This window comes from Electrophorus electricus, chromosome 16, assembly GCF_041902795.1.
Source record: "Electrophorus electricus isolate QZ-2024a chromosome 16, ASM4190279v1, whole genome shotgun sequence".
NCBI classification, from domain to species: domain Eukaryota; kingdom Metazoa; phylum Chordata; class Actinopteri; order Gymnotiformes; family Gymnotidae; genus Electrophorus; species Electrophorus electricus.
In genome coordinates, this window is record NC_137512.1 from 7,101,315 (window position 1) to 7,128,980 (window position 27,666).

General features: G+C 48.4%; 1 long non-coding RNA gene across 1 annotated transcript; it reads right to left on the reverse strand.

Moving 5' to 3' along the window:
• Nucleotides 1-466: 466 nt before the first annotated feature.
• Nucleotides 467-26,796, reverse strand: LOC145651679 (uncharacterized). The gene is made up of 3 exons (XR_014117505.1): nt 26,615-26,796; nt 3,808-3,902; nt 467-577 (listed from the first exon to the last, which is right to left on the reverse strand). It is a non-coding gene; the product is annotated as an uncharacterized LOC145651679 (long non-coding RNA).
• Between the last annotated feature and the right edge of the window lie 870 nt (nt 26,797-27,666).

Sequence of the window (27,666 nt, forward strand, 5' to 3'; positions counted from 1 at the left end):
TGTTTTCCTCTCTCTCTAGTCTGGGTTGTTTACTGACTTCCTGTGGCTCTGGCTGGCATCAGCCACACACCCTTTATCACACCCATCCAATTACAGAACAGGTTCATTGGCAGGTGACTGCTTGATCGAACGGTATGTCTGACGCGCGTGTGTGTGTGTGTGTGTGTGTGTGTGTGTGTGCGCGTGTACAAAGAGTAAGATGGAAAAAAGATTAACTGGGATGATATCCTATTGATGTGCTATGTCAGGAAACAAAATACACACACACACACGTACACACACACACACACACTCCATTTCCATCTACCTCAGTGACCTGAGAATGCCCAGCCGATTTGCGCAAGACCAGCTCAATAGCCATCCTCTTTAAATCTGAGCCCCCCCCCCCCTCTCCAAAACAGCTCCTGCAGATGACGCCCTGCCTGCCCCACAGACGGTCCAGCGTCGCATGTACAGCATAGTTCCACCTCATTTTCAGCTGGGGACCTCTCTATGACTCTGTCTCGCCACACCGCGTCTGTTTCTATCTTCTGCGCGCTCCGGTGTCCTCCGTGCACGGGAGGGGATGGATGGAGAGCTGCAGGCAAAGAGGTCAACAGAGTGATATGAGAGTGCTTTAATGGCTTCCCAAGTACTCCACATCAGGGCAGCCATGTCAATCTGATTTCATTAGTCACCACTTAGACCAACAACAAACAACGACTGGCTGCTAACTCGAATGAGTGCCCACTCAGTTTCAGCTCTCTCTCTCTCTCTCTCTCTCTCTCTCTCTCGCTCTCTCTCTCTCTCTCTCTCTCTCTCTCTCTCTCTCTCTCTCTCGCTCCCTTTAAAGATGGGCTCAGGCATAGCACTGTCCAGCCTTAATGCTCTAACACTCATCCGCTGTCTCTCCCTCGTGCTGCTAATGCAGTCGGCACATGCGCGCGTCCGTCAAACGTTCTGTCTCCTTCTCTCACTCCCTGGGCTTCTTTTGCTTTGTCGCGTTGCTCTTTTTTCGTGGGCGTGTGGGCGTGTGGCCACGCGTGCGCGCGCGTTCGTTAATTGATAAGATAGACATCTGCCATAGATAGCTTGTCATTCCTCCTGGTACCATTATATAGTCATTTCCTGGATTAATGTGTATGGAGAGCATTCATTATTTATGATGGATGGACCCATCTAAGCCCCACCCCCCACCCCCCAAGCCCACCCCTACTGCATTCATAGTCTTGCAGAACTAACCTGGAACCATTAAAGAGGGCATAAGATATTTTAGCAAGATAATAGTGAGATTTTTGGCATTGGATTGTTCATTTCTTTTGGGATACTTGCTGCAAGACTAACTACATCAAGCATGCTGACACCTTACAAAAGCAACTGTCAGATAGCTGTTACCCAAAAAAAATGTGCTAAATCTGTGATAACCGATAAGAACAAATAAATAAATAAACAGAATCTCAGTTTGACATGTGCATGTGCATGTGCACAGTCTCTGTCATTTCATTATCGAATCCATTCCATCCTGGCGCTAACATCTCGTCACGTTTAATAGTCTGTAAACAACGTACCAAATGTTGCCGGGAGATCCAAAATAATTTGAGAAACTTCCGGATGTTTAAGAGTGGGCACTGCTAGATTAAACTTTATAATGCCAACTGAAGAAATGTAATATACAATTATACTGTTACTAATGTTTGCACCTACACTGACTTCTACCTGTACAGATTGTCTTCAGTAAATTCTGTAGCTTTCGCAATATATATATATATATCTCCCCATCTCACCTTTCCAGTGGGTGGTCACCACAGGCATAAATTATCCTGGGCACACTGGGTACATGTCTCAGTGCTTTCTGAAATGGCTGTTTTTGAGTGTTTTTAATTGTACAGATTCCTCTACAAGCTCCATTTATTCAGTAATAATTTGAGCAATAACCTGCTTGTTTCGGTCAGTAAAACGAAGCGTATTCTGTCCCTCATGACACAATCGGAAAACTGTTCTTATTTTTTCGGCTATGTCAAATAATGCCGAAACCATAAACGATCTCACCTGAGAAGCACAACTGACAATTCGGGAAATTAAAGAAATTATTTTTTCATCAAAATAAATAGAAAACAATTGTACTACAAATATATGATTATAATAAATAAAATATTTATATAAAAATAATTTTAAACCGTAGTGCTTTTCCTCTCCGTCGGAGCTGTAATTTCTTTTCAGTTAAAGGGAGTGAGAATTTGAGGGGCAGCTGATTTGAAAGCAACATCTGGTCCATATTCTTGTCCCCAGCACTTCTTGGGGCAAAGTTATGCCCATGGGGGTCTCATATCTTTCCCCTCACACTTGGGCCTTCCACCAGAGGCCTGGGAGTTTGAGGGCGTGGCGCAGTATTTCCACTGTTCCTAGGACTGCACTCTTCTGGACCGATACTGATGTCATTCCTGGGATCTGTTTGAGCCTCCAGCTTAGAAGTCACAGCCCGAAGTGCCCCATATACACACACACACACACTCACACACTCTCTCCCTCTCTCTCTGAACAGTTATTTTTTAATCCATAGTAATAGTTTTTCCATTTCTGAATATGACATTTTTATGTGTTTCAGATCACAGCTTGTGGCAACAATAGTGATGAGTCACGACCATTGACACAAATCATTGCTGCGAATGAAAGTTACTTTAGTGCTCATAATCACAGAGCACATGCACACACAGCCCGCCACGTTAATAACTGCACAGAGGAAATAGTTGCGCTCGCAGTTCTCAAAGCGTAAATGAGCGCTTTATGCCAGAAACGGACATGTTGTTCATCTTTTATCCATAAATTACACAAAAACGCCTCATTTCTCGTGCAATCTCCCGAAATCCACGTGAGCTGCTGATGGATTTGTAGAAAAGGAGCGGCCCTAAGCCACTTCCGGTAAGGAGAGATAGCAGTAGCACACCCATGACCTCTTTCGTCCTTATGCTGCATTACAGTGCTACTGGCCATCAGTCACTGTCTCCTGCTGTTTACACGAATGTGATGATGGTTTGCATAGCTTCAGCGGGCGGCGGAGCCCACGCAAGGCGGCACGGCTCCACCCCTAATCTGCCTGGAATCGGCTTCGAAAGACGGACAGAGGAATAAGAGAGAGGTTGTGGATCACAATATGGACGACAGCTATCGGGCTGCAGCCTACGGATGACATTCTCAGGGCTTTTGGCATACGGAGCCCTGGAACTGGTCTGAATTTACCGCGACTTCGCCAGAGAGTGGGCGACATCGGTGGCTGTGGTGCGGGACTCGGAGAAGGCCTCCGTCCATACGCCCACCCCCAGCATACTGCATAGCGCCGTGAGAGAGGCGTGGATCTTTCAGTCCTACCTCAGCCTGAGCTCTGCACTGAAACACCAGCGCAGACACACGCGTGCTACGCATGCCTGTCTGCACGTGCAAGCGGCAACTGACTGTGCTTCATTCAGTTGCTCAGGCACTTAGTTGTCTGCAGCCAAATGTGATTTTAGGCTATTTTACAAGCCAACAACATGAAGCTGCCATATGGTCCAGAATACCAGCAAGGCCTGCACGCGCACACGCGCACATGCACACTCACACACACACACACTCTAAAACAAGAATTACACAGGGCTCCAGGTGGTCGAGGTTTAGTCCTACACAAACAGAGAACTCATGTGCTCTTAAACAGAAATCAGCATCCGTTAGTTTCGCCGCTGCCTTAAAATATTGATGATGACCTTAATATACTCACTCACTCGGCCACTTTATTAGAAACACGGCCCTCATACCTACATTCACCGGCCAATTTAGTAGGTATATCTGTCTTACCTGTGCATTGCTAAGTGTCCGGTTACAGACTGCAGCCCTGCGGGCACACTTCATCAACCCCTCTCTCCCCTCTTCTTCACTGGTCAGTTTCTGGCCTAAAAACACAAGATGATTGGATGTTATTTGAGTCGCGCTCAGTACAGCCACGGCATTGGCGTACCGGTGGAGCGGTAGTGGGCATTGCACCGAAACAAGTCCGTCAGGCACAAATGCGGGCGCCGGGTTGTTTTTTTTTCTCGCTTCGGTAGCATTGCGGGGTGAGGAGTGGTCAGCCACCCAAATGTTTCCAGCCAATGCCAGTCCCGTGGTCTGAGGCTGATTAAGAATGAAAGGAAAAAGGACGGCTTTAACAGATTCTGCATAGCAACAAGTAGGCTAAAAGGGCTAGAAGAAAAAAATATGTTTCTTCTAAAAATGTTTGGCACATGCTATGTTACACAGGGCTCACATGCCAACAAGCTACTGTCTCTTTAAGAAAAGGTATCTGTGCGGTTATTAAATATATTATTGCGGTGAGACGCTATCCTGTGCATGTGCGTGCAATTTTTGGTTCTACTGCTTTTTTTCCCACCCTCGTCTGCCTAATGTTCTAGTTTTTTTTTGTTTTTTTTCTAGGTTATGAAACAACAGCTACCCTACGTGGACGAGGAACAAGGTCTGTTACCAAACCAAAACATATTCAGATGCATATCCGTCATGTTCAACCAAAAACGAGGATATACGGCTGCCTGGGTCGAAGGGCAGGGAAATCAATGGCAAAGCATTGTTTGGGCTATTTTAGTGCCCCGCAAAAAAGGCTTGTTCAGTACTGTGTGGATTTGTGTTAGTGTGTTTGTTTGTGTGTGTGTATATGCGTGTGTGTGGAGGACTTTTGGGAGGAACGATCAAACGCAGCTTTCTAGAGACAGTGGCTGCATCTGGGAGCGTCAGGGTGATGAAATGAATTTCTGAAGAGCACTGAGCATCGCCCGTGGCCTTCCCAGTCAGGCGGGAACTGCAGAACAGTCGTTCTCCCTCTCTCTCCCTCTAGCTTTCCTCTCCTCCGCTTCCACGCCACCCCGCAAGCCCGCGCTATTTTGGACTTCCCACCGGCCGACGAGTGATGGAATGCTTTGAGGTTGCCCGGAGAGACGCTTCTTTGGTCCGCACGCCTAGCACTACATCAGGCGCGCCCCGAACAGGCACCGGCTCCGTCCACGTCTCCGTCCATCATGGCCGGACTATGAGCAGCATGTGCTGGAGCTACGGCGGCCGCCGAGGCAAAACCCGGGCGTTGATAGAGACGGGGTAACGTAATGGGAGTCGCGGATCATTGCGGTACGCTTTGTTAATGGGATTTACAATACATCGGGTTGAAAACAACACCTTTACGTTTGAGCGTCTGCCGGCAAGAGCAGAGATGGCATTTCATGTACCCTGGTTCTCCCTTAATCCTTAATCTGCTAAACACTTAATGCCAAATTGACAGTCATTACGAGGGGCTTAGCTGGCATGGGTTCCCAGGGAAAATCCAATACTATTGTGGGAAAATAATTAAACACACAATTAGTTTGCAGGCTTAAGAGGAAAACAATGAGTGCTTTAAATACCTCAATGCATTAAAAAAGTGCCAAGCAAACATGCAGGAGTGGGGCGAACATTCAGTTCTGGTACTCCCCTCCTCTGTGATCCATCTTGCATGTTCCTTGTTTGTAATTATGTGCATGTATATATTTGTGTGCACATGCATGCATCTGTGTGTGTGTGTGTGTGTGTGTGTGTGTGTGTGTGTGTGTGTAAGAAAGAAAAAGCGTGAGGAAGAGAGGCAGCGCTTTACTTGGGTGGGGGCGGGTTGGAGGGGTGGGGGGGAGGTCCTTTCTCCTGGGAGAAGCTGTCCTTAATTATGCCTGCATGGATCATCAGTCTTCTGGCTGTTCTCTGCACAGAGGGCCACGGCCCCTGTCAAGCGTGTCCATGAGAGCCTGTGTGTGTGTGTGTGTGTTCCACTGATGGATTAACTGTTAAACACCTGCAAATCTCATCACATACTCTCCTGGGAGCATGGTCCATCTGGGAGAAATCTCATCAGGGACATTGTTTAAAGGGCCGTGCGTGCTTGTGCACTCACTCACTCACTCACACACACACACACACACACACACACACACACACACACACACACACACACACACACACACACACACACACACACACACACAAGCTAAAGTGAAGAAGCACAGTAAGGCAGCTTTAAAAAGGCTGTTGATATAATTGGTTCTAATGACTCAGAATCCGGTTCTTGATTTGGTTCTGATTGTACAATTAGACCTACTCTAATCAGGGCACACAAATGACAGGTGAGAGAGCATCTAATCTCAGCTTCCCTCCTGCTACAGCCAAAAAATACTCAAATTATTTGAGCGCCACACAACACCCACCAGCACAAAAGCATATCGCATATCTGTACCACGTACTGTACATTTCAGAGAATTGCACACATGAAACGTGAAAACTTCCACTTACTTAAACCCCTTCACCAATTGCAGCATAATCTGATCTTTCTTTGTAAAGTCGGATACAATCCCTCTACATCTCATGTTACTTGACAGTCAGACGCAGATATCCTTACGACTACAATGTAACGTGTACCTAAAATTCGATTTCCTATCCCAAAGTCCCAAAGGAAAGTATTGTGTTGCAGTCCACACGTATTTAAAATTGCTTTCACAAATTCACTTGAATTTGAGTGTTCCAAATATTGGATAACTAAAAGTCAGTTCATATTTACTTCGATTGACTTCTTCAGAGTGTGAATCTTTCATTTGTGTGACTATGCTTTGCCTTGTGGTCTTATCATTTGTGATATATCTATGATCTCACATTGAACACTGCATGTTTTCAGATTTGTAACGCTACTATTTGCTTTTAGTTCTCATGCCTCTCAGAACAAACAAATCTCTGAATCTGAACTGTGTAAGCAATGTCCCACCACAAGCTACATTTTAACCACCTCAGGTCTATTGAAGTAGCTCCATAATACTTCATCAAGTTCAGATTTTCCACAGACTACTGCCTGTGATGGACGACAGCACCGGGGATAATCTGACCCTGGTGATCAAGACCACTGACTGCATTGACCAAACACTGGGGGGTAATCTCATCCTGCGGCAGCTAGCTGCCAGCCATCTTGCGTGCGGAGCACGAACAACGGTTGCCCCTGTTTCCTGGATGTAAATGAGCATTAATGGATGTTTGATCCAGGCCTGCAAGAGAGTTGATGCCACTGAGCCATGGCCATGCGGTTGTGTTTTAGAAGATTTTGTTATCTATTATTTATGAGGGTTTACTCCCTTTCTCCGGTCTCTCTCTGCCGCACAGTGTCAAGGTGTCCGCTGGGCCGACTCGCTGAGAGCACACATCCGCACGCTCCGGAGCCTTTAACCTTGATATTGAGCCCATTATAAATATAACACAGACACACACACACACACACACACACACACACACACACACACACACACACACACATTCGTGCACTGATCTGTTCCATGCTACTTGCAGCATTTCAAAGCTTAGCCACGTAGACCATGGCCAGTGCTCTGTTCCTGAGGACCAGCCAGTAGGAGTACCAGCCGCTCACCCACACCGAGCTGGGCTTGTTTCACATGCATATAAATATTAATAAAAAACCTCTCCGTGGGCCTTAGTCTCGCTATGCTTCTGTAATCTCCCTCAAATGGAAGGCTGGGCTCCAGAGACCTGGAGAAGAGGGGGGAGCATACATTTGGGGGGGGTACAAGCCCCTTCGTGATTCACCATTTGTCTCTGGCATGGATAAGAGTTGTAATCCATCAAGATCTCTCCTCTTATTAAATTCTTAAGGATACAGTTTTCCCACTCCCTCCATGCACTCCTCCGTCCCTTCCCATTTGAGGAGGGGATTAAAACCGAAAATAGAGGCGAGGTGAGTCCCCTCCTCCGGCGAGCCCGAGGCCTGACCAGAGTGGTGTGTGTGTGGCCTCTGTCGCTCCTCCGTTGTGTCACCATTTAAATTTGGACAGGTGTCTGAGTGCAGCCACTCGGGGGGCAGATTTATCTGTTTCAGCTTGCCAGTGTGGGTTTGTTTTTAAATAACACACACACACACACACACATGCATGCCAGCGCTCTCAAACATGGACACGGGCACACACATTAGGCCTTTTTTGATGGTGAGACCATGCTAAAACATTTCTCTTTAAATTAATTCAATCAAAATAAACTCACAAACGTTCTTGAAACCCTTTCCCTTCATGTTTGAATCATCCATTCAAAAAAAAAAAAAAAGAAAGCAAAAATCCAACACCGTCGTCTGCTGCTTTTAAGGGTTTTCAAATGCATGTGGGTGTGCTGCCAGAGAAGAACTGTGGGTTGTAAATGGCCGCTCCAAGCCTCCAGCGGAATCAGTTGTACTAGCTGGAACCGCCTCTCCTCAGCGCTTTATGGCGGCTGTGTCATTTCCACCGCTCAAACAATGAGTGAGTTTCACTACTCGGCTATCATGCGCGCCAGCCGTTTCCGCGGAGACACGAGAAACCCCCCCGATCTGGGCTGTTTAATAAAGCTCGGAGTGTGTTTGGAGATGATAGAAATAGCGGGGCCTTCGGAGAGCGGCTGGCGTAACATCGAGTAGTGCTCAGACGGAAAGGGAGAGACGGGGACGGGCACTCGGGAGCAACAGGACGGCGCGTGCATTCCCATTAATTAAGGAGAAGAGAGCCGCCGAGACGCAGGTTTTCGGAACAAGGCGTGAAGAACCTTCGGGTGATGTGACCTCTTAGTACGCCGCGCCGACGACGGAGGATGGCGTGAGGCGTGTCGCAAGCGGCCGAGCCAGGAGCGGCGAGCGCGAGCGGCGAGCGCGATCGCTGAATCGGTGGCTAGTCCTGCACGCCGGAAACCGTAGCAACGCGACAGCGCTTAAGCTCCGAGAGGAATTTAAAAAAACCTACAACCCAGCGGAGTGGAGAGCAGAGAGTTTCTGATCGCCAAGACGTCATGGAAAGGCTCCTACTCTTAGCTGATGCCTTTTGTCACTGCAGGTTGCAGAACAAGGTCGAGCTAAATTACCATCAACTTTTATCTTGGAGCGCCGGTCCCTGAGGCCTGTGAGGCGCAGCTCTGATAGCCACCGCTCATCTAATGAGCTCAAAGCCCAGACCCTTTAATACCGCGCCCTTCCGTTGGGGTTTTTTTATCTTCATAGTAAAGGGGGGGGGGGGGGGGGGGGGGGCAATTCTGATAAGGTATTGTATCAGAGACAGAGGTGAAATGTAGGTAAGTTATACCAGGAGGACTGAGAATAATACTGTACTATACAATCTATAGTGCAAAATGTGCATTGCCTGTGCAGTGCAATGATGGAATTACAGTGTTAAAAAGGGTTATGTTAAATTCCAACATCATCAACAATTGCATTAATTATTATTCATCATCATCATCAAGATATTATTATCTTCATCATCATCATCAATAGCACTGGTTCTGTGAAGGCTCCGGGGAAAATCGGGTCTTGGCTAAATGCTTCCAGCTAATTCAATAAAAGCGCTTCCTGGATCCTCTTGTGGGAGCCACGCAGTTAAACAAACAAACAAGAAAAGAATCGGGAGACAGAACAGAGACGCCCATGCGTTCGCACCCTGGGGAACGCAGCGGATTCCTGCCACACACCTCTTGAGCACTTCCTGGACATCTTATCTGGGTGTAACCATGGCAACAAAAGAAACTCTTATTTGTCGAGTGTGTATGCTACAAACTGTTAATAGATTGTAGTTTACATTTTCTACACTGGCTGAAAAATGTGTGCAAGAGGAAGGAGAGGAATGAGTGGAAAACCATAGTGAATATATATATATATATATATATATATATATATATATATGTGTGTGTGTGTGTGTGTGTGTGTGTGTTTATAAATTTGTGTGCTGAAAATTGGCAGGTGCCAGTCCAACAGCTCAGTGCATTCCCCGCGATGTCGTCACTATCCAGAATCTTACGTCGGGAAAACCGAGACGCGTCTGTACATCATCCCGTCAAGCCCCGAGTTCCCGACACAAGCAGGCGTCCCGTCACACGCGGCTTCCGCGACAGTCCTGTTGCGATGTATAGCCGCCAGCCTTGTGCTAGCACAATGCTAATTAACTCCGCCGCAGCGTAGTTTTTCCACATCAAAGAAAGTCTGGACTCCGAACCCGATTTACAATTACTGCCAGTCGTCAGTCAGATGAATCTATTCAGAAATGTTTTGAGCGGCCATAAAAGATACTGCCCCGGGTGGCAATCAGGGAGGGTTGAAAGTGCCAATAATTACAAAAGAGCGCGGAATAACCCCTCACCAAATAGGCAGGAATGACAGATACTAACCCCCCCCACCCAGGGCTCACTTATCTCTGCAGGAGCGGGATGCAGCGTGGGCCTCGCTGAAAGGCCCAGGGACAGTAGGATCACACAGAGACAAAAGGGCGATTTAATCATCCCTCAGACGCAAGGTACACTGGTAGCACTAAAACGAAAGGTTTCATTTACATTCTCTGGCAGTTGTGTTCACGCAGCAGGCAGCTGTCATCGGCGCACAAGAGGACAGCGTTGCTAATTCATATCTTCATATGTACATTCACATTATTAATGCAAAGGAAAGTAATCATAAGACTATATACACTGAAGATTATTTTGCAAGACCAGAAATGAACTTCATTGACTTTAGCTAATAAGTGGTCCACTCCACTGGTATTATATACAGTATGTTTCTGGTAACATTTTAAACAGTATTCCTGCCCCAAAAGCAGTGAATGTGCTTGTCAACACATATCACTCTTGGCTCATAATCAAGACTTATGTACGTATGTTATAAAATACCGCATATTGCTTTGATTGGTTTTAATATTATTGTCAGTAGTAGCATTCACAATAAGATTTGTTTTAATATTAAAAAACAATAATAATGTAGTTTATGAATGTCTTCGCACAAAACACACACACACACACACACACACACACACACACGCACGCAGAGCCCTCTGCTCAACCCCTCACTGTGTTAAGCCTCTCCATTTACTGCTGCGTGTGGATTAATTCTGTGAGAGACACGGTGTTCACAGTCAGACAGGGGAGAGGCTGCCTAACCCTGGCCTTCTTTAGAAATGTCAGATAATGTCATCATCATCACTTTATTACGCAGAGAGGATTAATTCAGGGACTGTGCCATGGCAGAGCAAGACAGGATCAGGTCGGGAAGCATTGAAACAAATTGGATTTTCACTGTTATATTCTCAAATATCGACTTATTATCCATTAATGCACATATAACCATTTTAATAACAGATTGGTCTGTTGCCAGACACGTATTTTTGGGGAAATATTTTTGTTTGTTTGTTTACTTGTTTTCATTATCATGATTTTGGCCTCCAAAATTTAATTCAAATAAAATAAGTATGTATGTAGTAAATTTTTTTTTTTCATTTTGAAATATTTCCTAGAAAGGGTTCAGTGTACCTGCTATATGAAACCTATAGAATTCATTTCTGTTAACCAACTTGATATACCCATCATAAAACAGAAATGCATTCCTAAAAACTCTTCAAGAACAACTATATTTCTCAGCAGTAACCTCAGGACTAAATTTCAGGTCTAAACTCGTTCTTGAAGTTGCTTCTCCGCTGATGGTCTGTTTTGGCCACTAAAACACTCATCGCCTTCACTGCCACCGGTCAGCCCGGACGGAGCGACTGACGTTTTTCCCCAGGCGACCCGCCTGATGGGGGCGGCGCCTCCGAGGCAGGGAAGCGGGGCGTGAGGCGGCCCCTGTCAGACCATTGTCTCCCCGGGGGCGAGAGGTCTAGAGATAGAGATAGTCTGCGTCTGCAGAGGGGATCCGTTGCCACTAATCCGCCGGAGGCCTGCCCGACAGCGGGCTGCACGGCGCGCATTTACTGGGAAACGGCGGCGAGTGAAAAGCGCCGGGCCACAGCCGAACGCCCGGATAGCTCCCGCGGAGCTCCCGTGGAGCCTTGTAAACGATGAGGGGGCCCAAGTACCCAGAGGGGAAGGATTCCTCTGCTGGAGTTGTGGGTGTTAGTGAATATGAGAGAGAGGAAGAGGCAGAGGGAGAGAAAGAGAGAGAAACGGTGCAAGAGAGGCTTCGGGTCCGAGCTTGAGGTCGTATGTGCCGGCAGGGAAAATGGGATATTTTTGGAAAACGTTACAGGGTGTTTGCATCCTGGTTTGGTTGGTCTTGGCAAGATTAGAGCCAGAACAAGCTGTTCACAAAAGCCACGATCTCCAGCCAGCCATTGCATAATGCTCCATTTAGCAAAGCCCAAATTCAGGGATTTGGACTTAACCCCTGACCCACAGATTATGCCATTCTGAAACCGTGCAGGAGTTGTGCAGCCCTACTTATTTGGTGTCGGTGGTTTCATAATTGACTGGATGAAACGGTACTAGTCTTAGCCGGAATGTTGCTCTGACAGGATTTTCAAATCGTGCTTACCACCAGTGAGGTGATTTTTACAGTTTACTAATGAATAAAATTAGCTATATATATACACCATACTCTGAGAGAACAGGCAGAGAAACATGATAGAGATGGACTTATACTTATTTGAAAAATGTATGAAGTTAGGACAGCTTAGTGAGAAAGTGAGAGAGAGAGAGAGAGAGAGAGAGAGAGAGAGAGAGAGAGAGAGAGAGAGAGAGAGAGAATCTAATTTATAGAGCCATGTGAGGGATGTGGACTGCAACAGTAAGGACCGTAGAGGCGAACGGACGAAACAGAGAGCTTAGGTGAGCTTGGCACATGATTTATGCACCTGCTGGCCACAGCCTCAGAGAACATGTCCTCGTAAACAGGAAGCTATTAAAAGTGCGAGAGGAGCTACCGGGTGATAAAGTGATTAATCACACAGGCCGAGAAGAGCCAGTCGGCCGCATGTTGATGAGGGTATCGGAGAGATGCCATGCCGCACCCCCACCACGCCCTGCTGTCGCTGCTACCCCCCTGTGCCACGTCCCGTCACGCCGCTGGTCCCGTTCCAGTTGCCCGGCCCGCTTACGTGAGGCCAGTCGAGGAATTATACCCAAAATCTCCGAGCGCTCCTCATGCCAGCCAAAAATACGTGGGACCAAAAGTCCCGTATGATCTCCTGCTACCGTGACCCTGCACAACGTACCCACACTTGGCTGGGGACATCGTGAGTTCCACGGCGCGGTAAAACGGGCCAGAGACGGTCCGAAAGACTCCGGGACCATGCGTCCTTGCTGCTGCCGGCTGCAGGTTCTGGAAGCACCGGAGCAGAACGGAGACCGAGGTGGACTCGGTCCCAGAGCGATAACACCACCGTGCCAAGCTTCCATTTCTCTAAAAGTCGAATCTCATAGATGATAAAGCATTTCGCGAGAACGCTAAGCCTATCCATGCATCAAGCACACTTTTAAAAACAACACATCGGTTAAGCACATCAGTGAAAAAGCATTCCACAAGTATGCATAACATAGATGTGTTTTTTTTAAAAAATGGACCCACTCCAGTGTTTAAATGAGACTTACATGATGGAGAGAGATGAGCAGAGAGGGAGAGAGAGAGAGAGAGAGAGAGAGAGAGAGCGAGAGAGAAAGAGGGGGCAATAGAAGAAGAGAGTGCAGAAAATGACTAGAGAGTGCCAATCTACAAAGCTGCCAGATTGAGAGATTAAAGACAACCCGGAAAACATGTGCATCTCCCTGTCCTTGGGTCTGCTTCTATAAAGCCCTTATGATTGAGGTGCGCACGGCACGTCTCCACGAGATGACGGATGCCCGAGCCAGGTTTACTGCACCTTAAACCGCTGGCTCCAGAAGCTGATAGGGAACAGTTACTGCTGAGAAGCAGACCAGAAACTGTAAGGTTTTACATCCAACAGCTGTAATAAAAAAATCAATCAATCAATCAATCAATCAGAACCAGAGAAGGGAACCGTTCTAGAGCCATATCACTAATTTCTCTGCGTCGTTTACCGGAACACACGACTGCGTAGGATTATAAACTTAGCAGGTCCACTTTCTCCGTCAACTTGTCTGCCCACATTTCAGACATTTCATTAAGTGTAACCAAAGACACGGTTATACCATTTTTCCCGCCAAGTTGGATGAACCTGGCCACGGGGACGTTGCCCTCGAGAGCTCTTTGGGCTTTAAAACTTTCGTGCTGTGATGGAACACAGAATCAGGGGGAACGTACAATAAAATGAAATGTCACGCAGGGTAACATTTAGTTCAAATGTTAATTACCGTCATCTGACAACACACATTAGGATGACGTAGCCGCGCGAGCGTAATTACGTATTAAGAGCTTTCCGTAAATGCTTAATTTTCTGGAGTCGGAACGTTTCTGTGGTCCTTTTTAACCCGAGATGTTTTTGCCCCATCTCCGTTTCTCTGTAGGTTGCCCTCCATCTATGTAATGGGCCTGAGACACTGGGTGGGCTCTAATTATGTCACGCAGGGCAAAGGCAAGATGACAGAATGACTCATCAGAAACGTCAGTGCGGTAACGGGGCGCTGATGGCTGCTCATAAATTAACAAGTACTAATGCCCCACACTCACACACGTGTCTAACGACAGCCAAGTCGCATCGCGGAAAGCATCTCCTGTAATGTGAAGGGGTGGGGGTGGGGGGGTCTACCAGTTTGGGAGCTTCGAGGCGTTCTTCCACCGTAAATCTTGTGAAAAGACCAGCCGCCCAGCAGTGCAGAACATTCCGGCCCCGCATTCAAGAGAACCCCACGTGCCCAATTCTATTCCGACAGTCCTCGGCGTGCTGAAAAGTCCCGGAAAAGTCCTGGAATTTTTCCCAAAGAGAACGCAGCGAACCGTGGGACAGGGTTCTTTGGACATCCATTGTCAAAAACGGTAACGGGTTATTCTTACTGTTTCCAAATAAAAACAAACCGTGCCCATCACGCATTTTATTCAAGCCGAGATAAGTGAGCTTCCTGAACATGCAAAAGAGGTGTTTTATATTCATAAAATACTAAATCTAATTGGAGCACCTCCATGACTGGCAAGGCGGTTTCAAGCTGAGAGATAATATCAACAGGCCCCGAAACCAAATGGGCCTACAGGCTTAAATCCGAGGCGGGAGCTCCATCAGTTAATCGTATGCGGCGGCGCCTCGCTCGACCGCCTGCACATCATCTCCACTGCCCCTGCCTCCAAGAATGAGACAGCCCCCACTCCCCGGAAGTAGACAAGCAGCATGGCCACGCCCTCCACTCAGCCCTACACAGCTCTACGTTCTCATCGTTGACCAATCATACACGCATTTGTTTGTGGTTGCTTGACCGTCGCCGATTCGCTTTGTTTACCCTCTGCCCGCCTGCCCATTTGCATATTCCTCGTAGAACGTGCAAATATTAACCGGGGAAGGAGCCTCCCAGGTTCGCCACGACGCGGTGAACGGAACAGGATCGAAAAGAGAAGGAAAAAAAAAAAAAAGGATGCGGAGGGATCTTAGACGAAACTGCGACTGCAGACGTCTGAGTGGAGATGAGGCCCGTGATTGGTCACAGGGTTCATCCTGAGAAGCCTAACGAGCGTAATGCACTAAGCACCTCATCGTATGTCCATCGTATGTCCACTTAAGCCATGCCTCATGTGCCGAATACTGAATCTCGTCCCGTGGTTAACCGTATAATAATAGGTCTCATATTCTCATCTGCTCGGCTGCATTTATTGTAAAACTTTCCCTAACAGACTGGTAGCCCTAAGAGCGATCAGGTAAATCACCCACAGCGTGTGCGCAATTGCTGGGGATGAAACAAAATGCATTATTAAAGAGGAAAGCTGTAACTCGAAATTAAATTTCTCTCTTCTGTCCCTAGTTCCTTGAAACTTGTGTGTGCCAGACCCCCCTGCCCACGCCAACGCGGCCTTTTCTCTTAAATCACAGTCTGTGTGCATCTAACCACAGTGCAAAAACGAAAACAAATTAGGCTGGAGATAAATAATTCAAAATGGTGTTTTAGTGCCAGTCGCTGTTTCGGTGCCCGTCTGTTGGCTCCCGTCGCGCCGGTGCCGAGGAGGCGGATCCGTAGGCACGCCCCGTACCTTGCTGATGTGATGATGTCCGGGGTTGGCGTGACGACCTCCCAGACGCCCGTTTAATTAGCATGCCGCAGCCCGAGGCAAAGCGAAAAGTTTGGGTGCTGTGCAAGTTGAGCAGGTGGAGATCGCGTGAGCATGTGATTTCTCTCTCTTTTTCTCTCTCTCTTTCTCTCTCTCTCATTCTCTCTCCCTCCTTCATTCTCTCTCTCTCTGTCTGTCTCTCTCCTTCTCTTTCTCTCTTCATCTGTGCTGCTAAAACATGGTAGAAAAAAAAAAAAAATCCCCATGCTGTGTGCCAACTTGGCTTCATTCCTGGAGCCTCTCCTGTCTAGTACACAGAAATTCCTCCACGGAAGAGGTGTCCCTTAGAAAGCGCAGACACGGGTGGAATTTAAAGGACTTGACACATCACTCGGAGCCAGTGGTGAGGCTGACCTTTCAAAAGTGTCAAGACTCTGGAATTTGGCCCAGTCATACGGGACAAGTAGGTAATGCTGTGGTAGTCCTGTCCACTGACGTTTTTATTGAGAAATAGCTTTTTGGAATCAACCACTGAAAGATGATTGATAGAAGATTGATAGATGATTGATTTACAGCTTTGAGGGATTTGTGGTTAGAACTGATCCCTGTCCTGCTCTGAACTCCAGCTGTGAGAGGCCACCTCAGACAGACCAGTATAGTGAACATCGGTAAAGATGTTAACCGCGTGGTCCGCGTGGTCCGCGTGACCCCCGGGGCCACTCCTTTTGTCACGCCGATCCTTTATCGTTCGTAATTGAGGTAACAATTAGATTATGACCTGGGGCAGAGAATAAAATATCCCTCCCCGGCTGGACTCCTTCTGTCTTCATTAGCACGGCACTGATGTGGTGTTTATTATCCACTGAGGAGGATCATTGACTCCCAAGACCGCCTGCTGGAGTGGACGAATGGGTACGAGGCCATATATCAACAAATTACGCGCCGGAGACGACGCATTTCTGGCGGGAAGGGGACTAAGTTAGACGGAACCCCACAGTCGAGTGTTCGGAAAAGAGGCGAGGAACAGTGGCGTACCGCGGAGGACAGAGTGGGGCGACGTGCTCGGGGAGGACATCAACACATTGGCAGGTGCACACGTTTTTATTCGCTTCCTCCCACCCCCGAACCGGGCCGAGTCCATCAGCGTCGCATCCCGCTCCGGGCTGCAGCTGTGCAGCTTAGCCAGCAGAGGCGAGACGGAGTGTTTCAAAAAAGCAGGGACATGAATATTTTGGCGTCCCAGAAATCTGCGCCTTGTTTGTAGCAGATGTGATTAATCTCCCCCCACTTTCGTTACTAGCGGTTACAGTACAGACCTTCTGCCAAATGACCCTACATTGCCAGCAACCCATCGACTTCTAAACCTTATGAAAAGCTACGCTGAACAGCTGGTACGAGTGCTATGGTTTCATTACTAAAGTAACCTTTTAAAAACATTTTATTTGCCCATATAAAGCTATATGAAAAGGACTTCTGAAAGTACTTCTGAAAGTAGCGCTCATTGGCCTGGAAGTTAATTACTGCTCCCAACAGACATTTTTTTAATTACTCTTACTTCATTGTTCATTATCTACCCGCTCATATTAGTGCGCACATGTGCGCACGCGCGCACAAACACACAGGCGCACACACACACAAACACACACGCAGGTGTTTAAGGCAGGAGCAGGTGGCAGGGTCACCGGTCAGTGGAGCGGTCAGCTGCGCTGGGTCAGGCTGACTCGGCGAGGCGAGGAGACAAGGCGGAGGCCCCGCCGGCTGCACAGCGGCGTCTGCTCGGTGCGCCGCGGCTTCCCAGGCCTCTTCATTAGCTCGGTTTTAATTGCTTATTTAATGGGCTCTTGTCGGGCTCCGGTGATACGCTGCGAGAGCTCCATCGCAACCCGGCCTTCAGCCCGTCTGCACGATGGCACGTGACGGCACCCCGGGGGACGGGCGGTGCAGGGGTCCCACACTCTTCTTCTGCCATCATTTTCCCCCAAGCATCCATGACAGCATCCCCGTCATCATCGGTAACACCTTCTCGGTCACCTCCCACACAGGAAGGCTGTGATCCTCTTCACATTCGTGCGCTTGGCAGCAGTTATCCAGCCATCACCGGGCCAAGGGTTGAGTATTCCGTCTCCCCGCCTCAGTCCCAAACAGTCGTAAAATGCAAATGAGCATGCAAATGGATATTTCTTTAATTAATAGCGCTTTAAACGCACCACTAATGGAAACACCTGTGTCATATCCGTAACGCGTCAGAGCCTCACGCGTCCGCGAGTGGTAGTGGCGGTTTGCCGTGGAGTAACGCTCTGTACCGGGGAGGGCGCCTTCCCCGCGGGCACCGGGGCGCCGAGGGTGACCTTCCCATCACGGCCGCGTTCACTAAATGCGGCCCAGCCGGACCGGCAGCACTGCCTGTCCGTGAAACCCATGTTGAGATCCACTCTGTGCTTCCACGATCAGTTGAAGAGACTGCAAGGTATGCGTGCGTCCTGACCTACCTTGTCAGAGGCGGTCGCTGGGCTTGAGAGAGGAGAAACGAGCTGTAATAGGCTATGAGTGTGAAGACACCCTGACTCCAAATGGAGTGAATCGTGCTCCTAATACACTATACAACAGTGACTTTTGCTACAGCACTGAAATCAGCTAACAGTCACATGAGCGAGACTTGACCAAAAACTAATTTAAAAAACAAGTAACTGAGTACGTTATGGAAAAGAGAATGCAACACTAGTGACACTGCAATGTCAATGAAGCATTGTGTGGTGTACTTTTGAACCCCTGGTTTTGCTGTTTGAATGCATGGACACTACAGGTACACTCTCTGGGGGAGGATAGCAAATTGATCATTATAGAGCAACTGTCTGTCAATTTGTCAACTTATATATATATATATATATAGAGAGAGAGAGAGAGAGAGAGAGAGAGAGAGAGAGAGAGAGATATTCAAAATTGTAGTATAGTACACAGAGTTTCCAGAGAAACAGGACGTTTCGGATAGAAGGCCTTCATCAGCTGTGTGAGCAATTGAGAAGCTCTTTGCTTGCTCAGCTGATGAAGGCCCTCTATCCGAAATGTCCTGTTTTTCTGGAAACTCTGTGTACTACAATTTTGAATCTCTCTACATCTCACTACAGCACACTGCAGTTACTCTCCTAGAATCTTCTTTGGATATATATATATATATATAGAGAGAGAGAGAGAGAGAGAGAGAGAGTGAGAGAGTGAGAGAGAGAGAGAGAGATACAAATATATGTTTCTGGTTTTGGAGTTTGAAGCTTTTGGTTGGATCTGATCTGATGAGTTTGGTTGGAGCTGATGTACTAAACACTTGAGTTGGACACACGTAAAGATCCCTAGGTGGTTTGTTTGTTCTTCATCCTCACAGCGGGCCTCTAACTCCGGATGCAAATGGCATATCTGGACATTTTATTGGCTCCTTTGCGCGAGCTAACCACGCGGTGACACATGGCTGGCCAAGAAGCAATTGAGCTGCCAACTCCCCAAATTGTTATTCTCCCCTGAAATGGGTACCTGGTATGTAAACAACAGGTATGATTCCTATATTGTTCCTACAGACATAAAAACAGGATGTGAAGGCTTCTATGCAGGACACAAAATAAGCTAAATTTTCCCTAAAAAAATGCACTTCTATTAGCCATTCCCATAGAGGGAACTATGACACGTTGCCATGAAAGATCAGGACCAAGGTACCTTATCTTGGAGTCTGCAGTGGGCAAGGGTGTGTGTGTGCATGTGGGCACACGTGTGCGTGTGTAATTGCACTGAGGTGTAGCAGGTGCTCTCAGCTGGGTACAGAAGACGACAGGTGAGCGGCCGATACGCTTTTCGTTACAGCAATGATCTCTCATGCTTCCAACCGCCTGCCCCTTTGCCTGCCCGGCCTTTGGAGCAGCAATCGTTTGTTCTCCGCTCTTTCGGAAATTCCAAGCACGAGGAGGGTGCACCGCGGCACTCTCCCAGGGGCGGGCGGGGCCGTTTCTGGCAAGGAGTTCTTCTCCGGGGCGGGCTGCGGTGGATTGTTTGCGTGGCCCGGGGTGAGGCGTCGCCCGCCCGAGAAGACGCAGATGCCGTCTGAGAGGCACGGACGCGCCGGGACTGCGTGATGGCATGCTGTTGGGTTGATCAAAGGAGCAGGTGTGGGTGGGTGTGCGCGTGTGTGGGGGGGGGGGACATACACCACAGTGCCCGCAGCGCGGAGGAGCCGGGTTCTCAGCAGCGCAGAACGCTCGTCCTGTTGTTAGCATGTTAAAGAAAGCAATAGAAACCAAACATCAAAGGCCATTTATGAACAAACGGGTCCTTTGAAAAGGCAGGTCCATTATTCAGGTGTTTTTTTTTTTTTTTCCACTACCTGACGTGAGCAGGGAGCAGACAGACAGAATTCTCTTGAGCCCACCCAAACCGCCTTTAATGAAACTATGCTTTATCTCCATCGGCACACTACAGTGACTGGGGCAGTAATGTCAGCGGGTTGGGCTCACCACGTGCGCAGGCATTACTGCGCATGTGAGCTAACAGTCATGGGGCTTTTACTAAAAGTTTCTTGAACCTAAATGTATTCGCGCAAGGGTTTAAGCAACGCCGCAGGTTCGACAACTTCCCGTAGCGCCACGAAAGTGCCCCTCTGTGGTTTTCCTGGTCGTTCAGTCCGGGATACTAGAACAGGGCTGCAGCCCCGACAGCCGCGGGGCCGGGAGAGGCGCGTGCGGAAAGGGCACTCCGTCTGCTCTGAATGCCAAGGCTTTACAGTCGTTCGTTAAAGCGCTTCTCCAAGGTCACCGCGGAAACGCCGGCAGAGGCGAGGGTAATGCTCGCCGCTGCCTCTCGGCCTGCTCGAGCGCAAAGCGTCAGAAAGCACGGCATTCCGCTCTGCCACAGCTGGACAACACAGACCACTTAGAAAGCCCAGGTGAATGGCGCGCACGTGTGTGTGTGTGTGTGTGTCTGTCCGTCCATCCGTGTCTCTCTATTTGTATGCCTCAAAGTGTTATTATTATCTGCAGTCCAGCTGTCCTGAAGCATCTTGTCTAATATTCCCGCAGACAAGCTACCGTCTGACCACACGCTTTTCAAATGCATTGTTCCGAATGAAAATGTCGCAAATGTCATACATCAGCCCCATGTAGAAGCCCGCGTAAGACTGACACTGTCTGACCTGATTGTGAGACTGAACAAAATCTTGGTTTTGTCCAAGGATTGAATCCCGCTGTCACCTTTTCCGATTAGATTAATATTCCTGCCACAACGCCCCCCCCCCACCCCCATTAATAAAATGCTAATTCAATCCCATCATCCATGTAAAGTCATTCGTTTTAAAGGGGCCGTATTAATGTGTCCGCTGTGATATTCAGCTACGTTTGACCAGAGAGAAGTTAATTATAAAGAGAAATGAGGTTTTTGCTGTCAGTGATCCAGATGAGAGCAAGACAAATGGATAGAGAAATAAGATTAATTTAAAAAAAGAAAAAAACATACAAGATCAATACTGTTGCTTTAGAGCCTTTCCGATCGAAATCATACTGATGAAAGAAAATGCAAACTTCACCTTCCGTTTATATATATATATATATATATATATATATATATATATATATATATATATATATATATATAAAATCTTGCACCAAATTCTTAACATTCCCCCAGCCGATAAAGTTTCAACCTCTGTAGGGTATTCTAAATCACCAAATTCTGGCCCAAATTTTATGACATTTCTGGAACCTTCTGATACCGTATGCGACTCAGTATTAGATCATGGCCATGGACTGCCAAACATGAGGTCATTTCGAATGTACTACCCCGAACAATTTGCTGGATGTTGATGTGACATCATCAGCATAATGTCTCCCTAACTCATTGGACCCCCCTTTTCTTCTTATCATTTGCAAATCCGTCTTCTTTATCCTATCAGAAGTACCTCAGCAACCTCGTTGATCTCCTGACCCCTCCCTCATCACTGCACTATATAGCAATCTTCCAGAGAAAACAAATTATATTGGCTGGTATATATACACGATCAGTTACAATATCTTTTAAAAACGTGGCTTTTTATCTAAATCTGAACTGATTTCACGTGACGTGTTGGTTATAGCTATGTATTGCATGGGGGGGCGGGGTTTTGTATATATTGTATATATGCTTGTACTGTCACACAAAATTTAAAGAGAGGCCTTACATTTATTAAAAAAAAAGACAAATTTTAAAATGCATAAAAGCATGATGCATAAAGCTATACAAGTTTTAGTACGGTTTAGTAGTATACTGACAGCCAGCAGCCAGCGAAAAAAAAATTAAAAGCTGAACTGAAAACAAAAGATCATTCACGTCCATCAGCTCACCGTGGTGTTGTCTATGAGCAAATTCTACAACAAATTAGTATCTGTCGTTCAAACGGAGTATTAATTACCTGGTCTTGTAAATTAATCTCTCAATGAATGGAAATTTTACCGGTGTAAAAGTATCTAGCGTACGTCCACGGGGAAGTGATTTTTTTTTATCATTTTCAGTCGCACTTTAGCATCTCGCAATCTCCCCACAGACAAAAATCTCCCCGTAATTCCGTTACCCTCCGAATAAAGAAGACAGCTGATAAAACGGGGAGGCGCTGGGTGTTGCTGGCCCGCGGGCGGCTGAGAGAAAGTAATAGGATGTGACAGCAGTTCATCACTGAGCCGCAGGAAACGCTCCTGACCAGCCAACGCGCCCCGGCCAGCAGGACAGACATCTGCCCGGCTCTTGTGCACGCTGCATTTCACCCCACCTCAGAACCATCTGAACAAATGCTAGAACCTCCCCCTCCCTCACACACACGGTGTGTGAGTGGGTGGGTGTGTACAGCTCCCGTTATTACTCTTTAAGGAGCTTTCAGTGTACACTCACAAACACGAATAAGGTAAAACCGTAAAGGCGCCGTTCAATTTTCCCTCTAGTTTCCCTGTGATGTCCACTAAGGAAGCGTATCTAGATGATCTCCGCATTCCCCACACGCCAGCGTGTTCCCACCTGTCATGGGAGATATTGCAATGGAACAAGCTGCCAAATGAGAAGGCAAAACCATGGGATGCAGGTCCATCCGCCGACAGGCAGCTTAGGCGGCTACGACCGTCGTTCCGATACTTCCAGGATGGTTAGTGTGTCCAAAAGCTTAGTATTCACAGTTAGTCTAAAGGTAGCTGGATTATACACACAACATATACTAGGTAAAAATTCCTAGCGTGCGAACACTGGACACTGTGATTAATCCTGTGATTCCAATGCCATGGGAGTCATGGTTTATGAAGCCAAGCCAAACAAAAATGGTGAAGTGCAAGTATAATGCATAATAACATAATGTACTGATTATTTCTGTAAAACATTTAAGAGGATGTGCCAAAATATTGAATTTGCTCATCTGATTAGCATAATCTACCATTATGCTAATGTAACTAACAGTTCTAGGCTAACTGCTATAATGTTACATCGAACGCAACATTTTGGCCTGTGTGTAATTTTTCTTAAAACCGCTGCATTATGAGAACTTTCAGAACTCACTGCTGCTTTTATTTATCTCAAGGCTTTTAACGCTTTCATCGAGTTCAAAGATCACCTGGCGTTCAGCTGTAACGCTAGAGCGCATCTGAAACATTCCACGCTCATTGGAAAGTACGACTAAGCATCACGAGAACACTATGTACTACCATCACAAAAAGGTGCGCAGGGCGTAGCGCTTGATTTCAGACCCAGTCCTGTGTTCTGGTTCTTCCTCTCCACGCTTAATAGATAGAGCCTTTGAGTGTAGGTACACAATACAGAAGGGGAGTAATAAGATGAACAACATGGCACACAACGGCATAAAAGGGGCATGAGAGTTTCTGAGGGATAGTGATAGCATTACCCACTCCCTCGAAGAAGGAGGGAGGTGTTTTCCACTCTCCTGCCTGGAGGCCATTAGGCTCCCCTCATTTTCGCAGCCGTAAGATCACCCCTGAGTTGCTCAGAGAGGGGAGGTCGAAGACGCCATTTAACGCTTGACATGAGGTATATATCTGGCCGCACGTGTGTCCATAATAGGCAGGGCCCGGACTGATGGAGGCCCGTCGTTAGCAGGCCGAGATCTTAACAGAGGGGCCGGGGTGTCGCGAGAGTCAGGTGATAATCTCAGTCAGCAGGAGGACGGTGGGAGATGCCTGCCAGGCTGTCAGGCTGCAGGCTCTCACGGACACACCATCCACCCCTCACCGGTTGGCCAACCAGAGCTGGTGGGAGGGGCCAGGCTTTGGAGCTCAGCCCCCGTGTTGCTTCCTGGGATGGAAGCAACTGCCTCGCGAGGCTCTGCGCAGATACGGGAAACCCACGAGGCCCAAGAGCACTGACACACGCCGGCGCGGAGGCCGTTCGAATCGGGGCGTGAGAGGTGGGTTATGGGGCGGAGGCATGAGTGGAGGAGAGGATGTGGGGTGAGAAAGGGAGCAGGAGGGAGGAGATCAAAGATGGGTGCCTCGCCTGGAGGGCAGCATCATGGCGAGAGACTTGTTGCACCTCTCCGAGGACATGGCACGGAGCTGCACTGATTGGCATTCACCTGGAATTTCTGGGAAAATCCCAATGCTTGTGCCAAGGAAGCCACAACACTAAAAGCAACAGTTGGGCAGACTGCTGAGAGATTGCTGAGAGGTTCCTGGGACGTTAGCGGGAGGTGTCCGAGAGGTTGCCGGGATGTTTCTGGGAGTGTGTTGAGAGATTAGCCTGTCGTCGCGGGGTCCCCTAATTCCTGGGAAGATTTGCATATATTCAATCGGGCGGAGTAATTGGAAAAGGACCAGACGACGCAGAGATGCTGCTGATTTTTCCCGAGCCGCTCGGGAGGAGACGGGAGCACTGCGGCTCAGACGAACTGATGACACAGATAATCCTGACACTGACTGATGTGTCTAATCACCAAAACTATCTCCACAATCAATTGTCCTGCCCTCGCAGCATCTTGGAAAGCACTTTCTAGCAACCCAGCAAAGAAAGGCTGCGTCCCGGCACTACATAAATAGCACGACGACGACCTTGGCAATGTCGAGGGAAAAAAAAACAAAAAAAACCGCCGCCTCCATTCCGCCAGCAGCTCTGCTCCCGGTTCCTTGCCTGGGATAACAAGCATGGTGATTCCCAGACTCCCAGAATCCTCAGCCCACCCCCAACCCGGAAGCTCTCTGGATAAAGAGCTTCCATCCGTGATCCCGCTGCTTGGAAACGGGCAGAAGAGCAGGCCTTGCACTCAGCGTCCTCCAGAATCCCGCGTCGCCTCCTCGTAATTCTGCCGCCTGCCGAGTCCTGTTGGCATCAGGCAAGAGTGAGCTGAACTGACTGAGCCTTTAGGAAGTCAGCCCACATCCTGCTCTCCCAGGCGGCACGGTCATGAAATATGAATTGCGTCGGATTAACGCCGGGCCGGAAAATCGCAGTCTGCTTTTCGCGGCGCTTGCTGATGGATTGATGGGACCCCCCCCTCGGGACTTTTGGACAGTGTAATCAGAAGAAAAACGCACACGTCTTTATCAACATCTGCGCAAATGGAGTCTCCAGACATACAGTTGCATAATTGGTGGTTAGGGCACTGGTCCGCCTCCACTTACACTTAAAATGAACAAATGGGAAAAGATGAAGATGGTTTTCTGATTGTAAGGCTAGCCCCACCACACACACACACACACACACACACACACTTTCAGCTGAGCCATGCAGTGACCTGGTGTTGTTGTCGAACAACCTGATAACAATCACTCAGACAGGTACCAAGGTGGAGCACCATGTGTGTGAACGCTTATGTCCTTCCAGTGTGAGCATGACACCAAATAAAGGATCTCTCTTCAGAAACAAAAGCAAACCACAATCACAGCGTTGTTTTTTTTTAAGTACTTTTTTCAAGGAAATAACAAGGGTCTCTGTCCACCAGTGTGCGTTCCCATGGCGATAGAGCATGGCAGAGGACAGGATTGAAGAACTTGTCTTCTGACAGTTCCATCCAGATCTGCCAGTAAAACACATGCATGTGCACACACACTAACATGCACGCACACGCACACACACACTCACGCACACGCACACGCACACGCACACACACACGCACACACACACGCACACACACACGCACACACACACTCACACACACACACACGCACATGCACACACACACGCACACACACACGCACACACACACACACACGCACGCACACACACACTTCCATGCATTTTCAGGGAAGAGCTCTTGGTCAGTGCACCAGCCTGTGTAAAATTACACTTAAGGATGTAATCTCGACATCTCCATGTTATCTCAGCCTGCTCATGCTGTTGACACACGAGAGGCAAAAAAAGACAGGCACAGAATGGGAAAAACTCGGGAGGAGATGAAGTTAGATTATGTTTTGTTATACTGCCGGCAGTGGAGCAATGATCTTGACAGATACCCAGGGAGGCGCTTATACACCTGTCTTCCCGATAGCGTGGAATCAGGGGAGTGAATGACAAGGTAAGGATCTTTATCGTTAGCATCACCCAGAGACCACGGCGTTGACACCTGTCTCATCGAGAATCCATGATTTTTCTAATTTCACACACACACACACGTGAGGCATAGACGTAGGCCGAACCAACAGCAAGTATTGGAGAAACTTTCCACGTGTGACGCAGGCGAGGGAGAATTCGGCCTACCCGATGCGTGGCATCTCTGCGACCTCTGGAGCCTCTACTCGAGGTTATCCCGGTCGCCGCGGTGCATCTGCCAAGGGGTCAGTGGGGTGATCGTCCGGCAATCCTGTTGTCTCAGCAGTGCACGAGCGAACTCGGAGCGTCCTGATCGGAGGTGGAAGTCATGCCAACCCAGTCACTACTGACACAAAAACCCAGAACTGGGGAGAGAGGGAGAGAGGGAGAGGGAGAGAGGTAGAGAGGGAGAGGGGGAGAGGTAGAGAGGGAGAGGGGGAGAAAGAACCCATCATCATCACTCAGCTCAGAGTGCCATTGTCGACCACACTGTCTTATGGTTTTGAGTTTCCCTTTGAAGTATCCCTTAACCCCCAGACATCCCCTGGCAGAGATGCACGGGGGCGGTTACCGTTTCAGCCGCTGCTTACAGGAAAAGGTGAACATGAGCTGGCAGAGCTGTCAAACGCCTCTGCGTTTGGAAGGCTGACGAAGCAGGTGATGAGGCGCTCGCACATCGTCACGCTCAAACCAAGAAGGAAAATGGCGCTGCTTGCGTCCCCCCGGACGTACCGCGTTTCTGTTCATCGCCGTACCGCCCAAGCAGCGTGTTTCTTTCCATTTGCAGCATTTCCGATTTCAGCGCGCCAGCCGCCCACGTCGAAGCAGCAGGGCTGAGAAAACGGTACCGCGGACCTGGGCCCTAACCTCGCCGTGACGCCATCATCGGCCCGCTCGCGCCCGTTAGCCTCGGCGCGGCAGTGCTACTCTCCTTTCCTCCTCGTGACCTGCTCCAAATGTGGGCTGTGTCCTGCTTGACTGGGCCAAGTGAGGAGTAGAGATCAAATCGATCCGAAGCTCCAGGAGGTTGTTAGCACCGCAGTGGCCACAGCTCGCCCCGCAGGCCGGGGTGGGTGGTGGGGTGTTAGCGGAGGCTGGGGGCGGGGGGGGGCGGGCACCGTACGACTCACCGACCTGACTGCGGGTGTTTGTGACAGCCCAGGGGCGGTGTAAAGGAAGCCCCCCTGAGGTCCTCGATGGCTAGCAGAGACATTAATAGG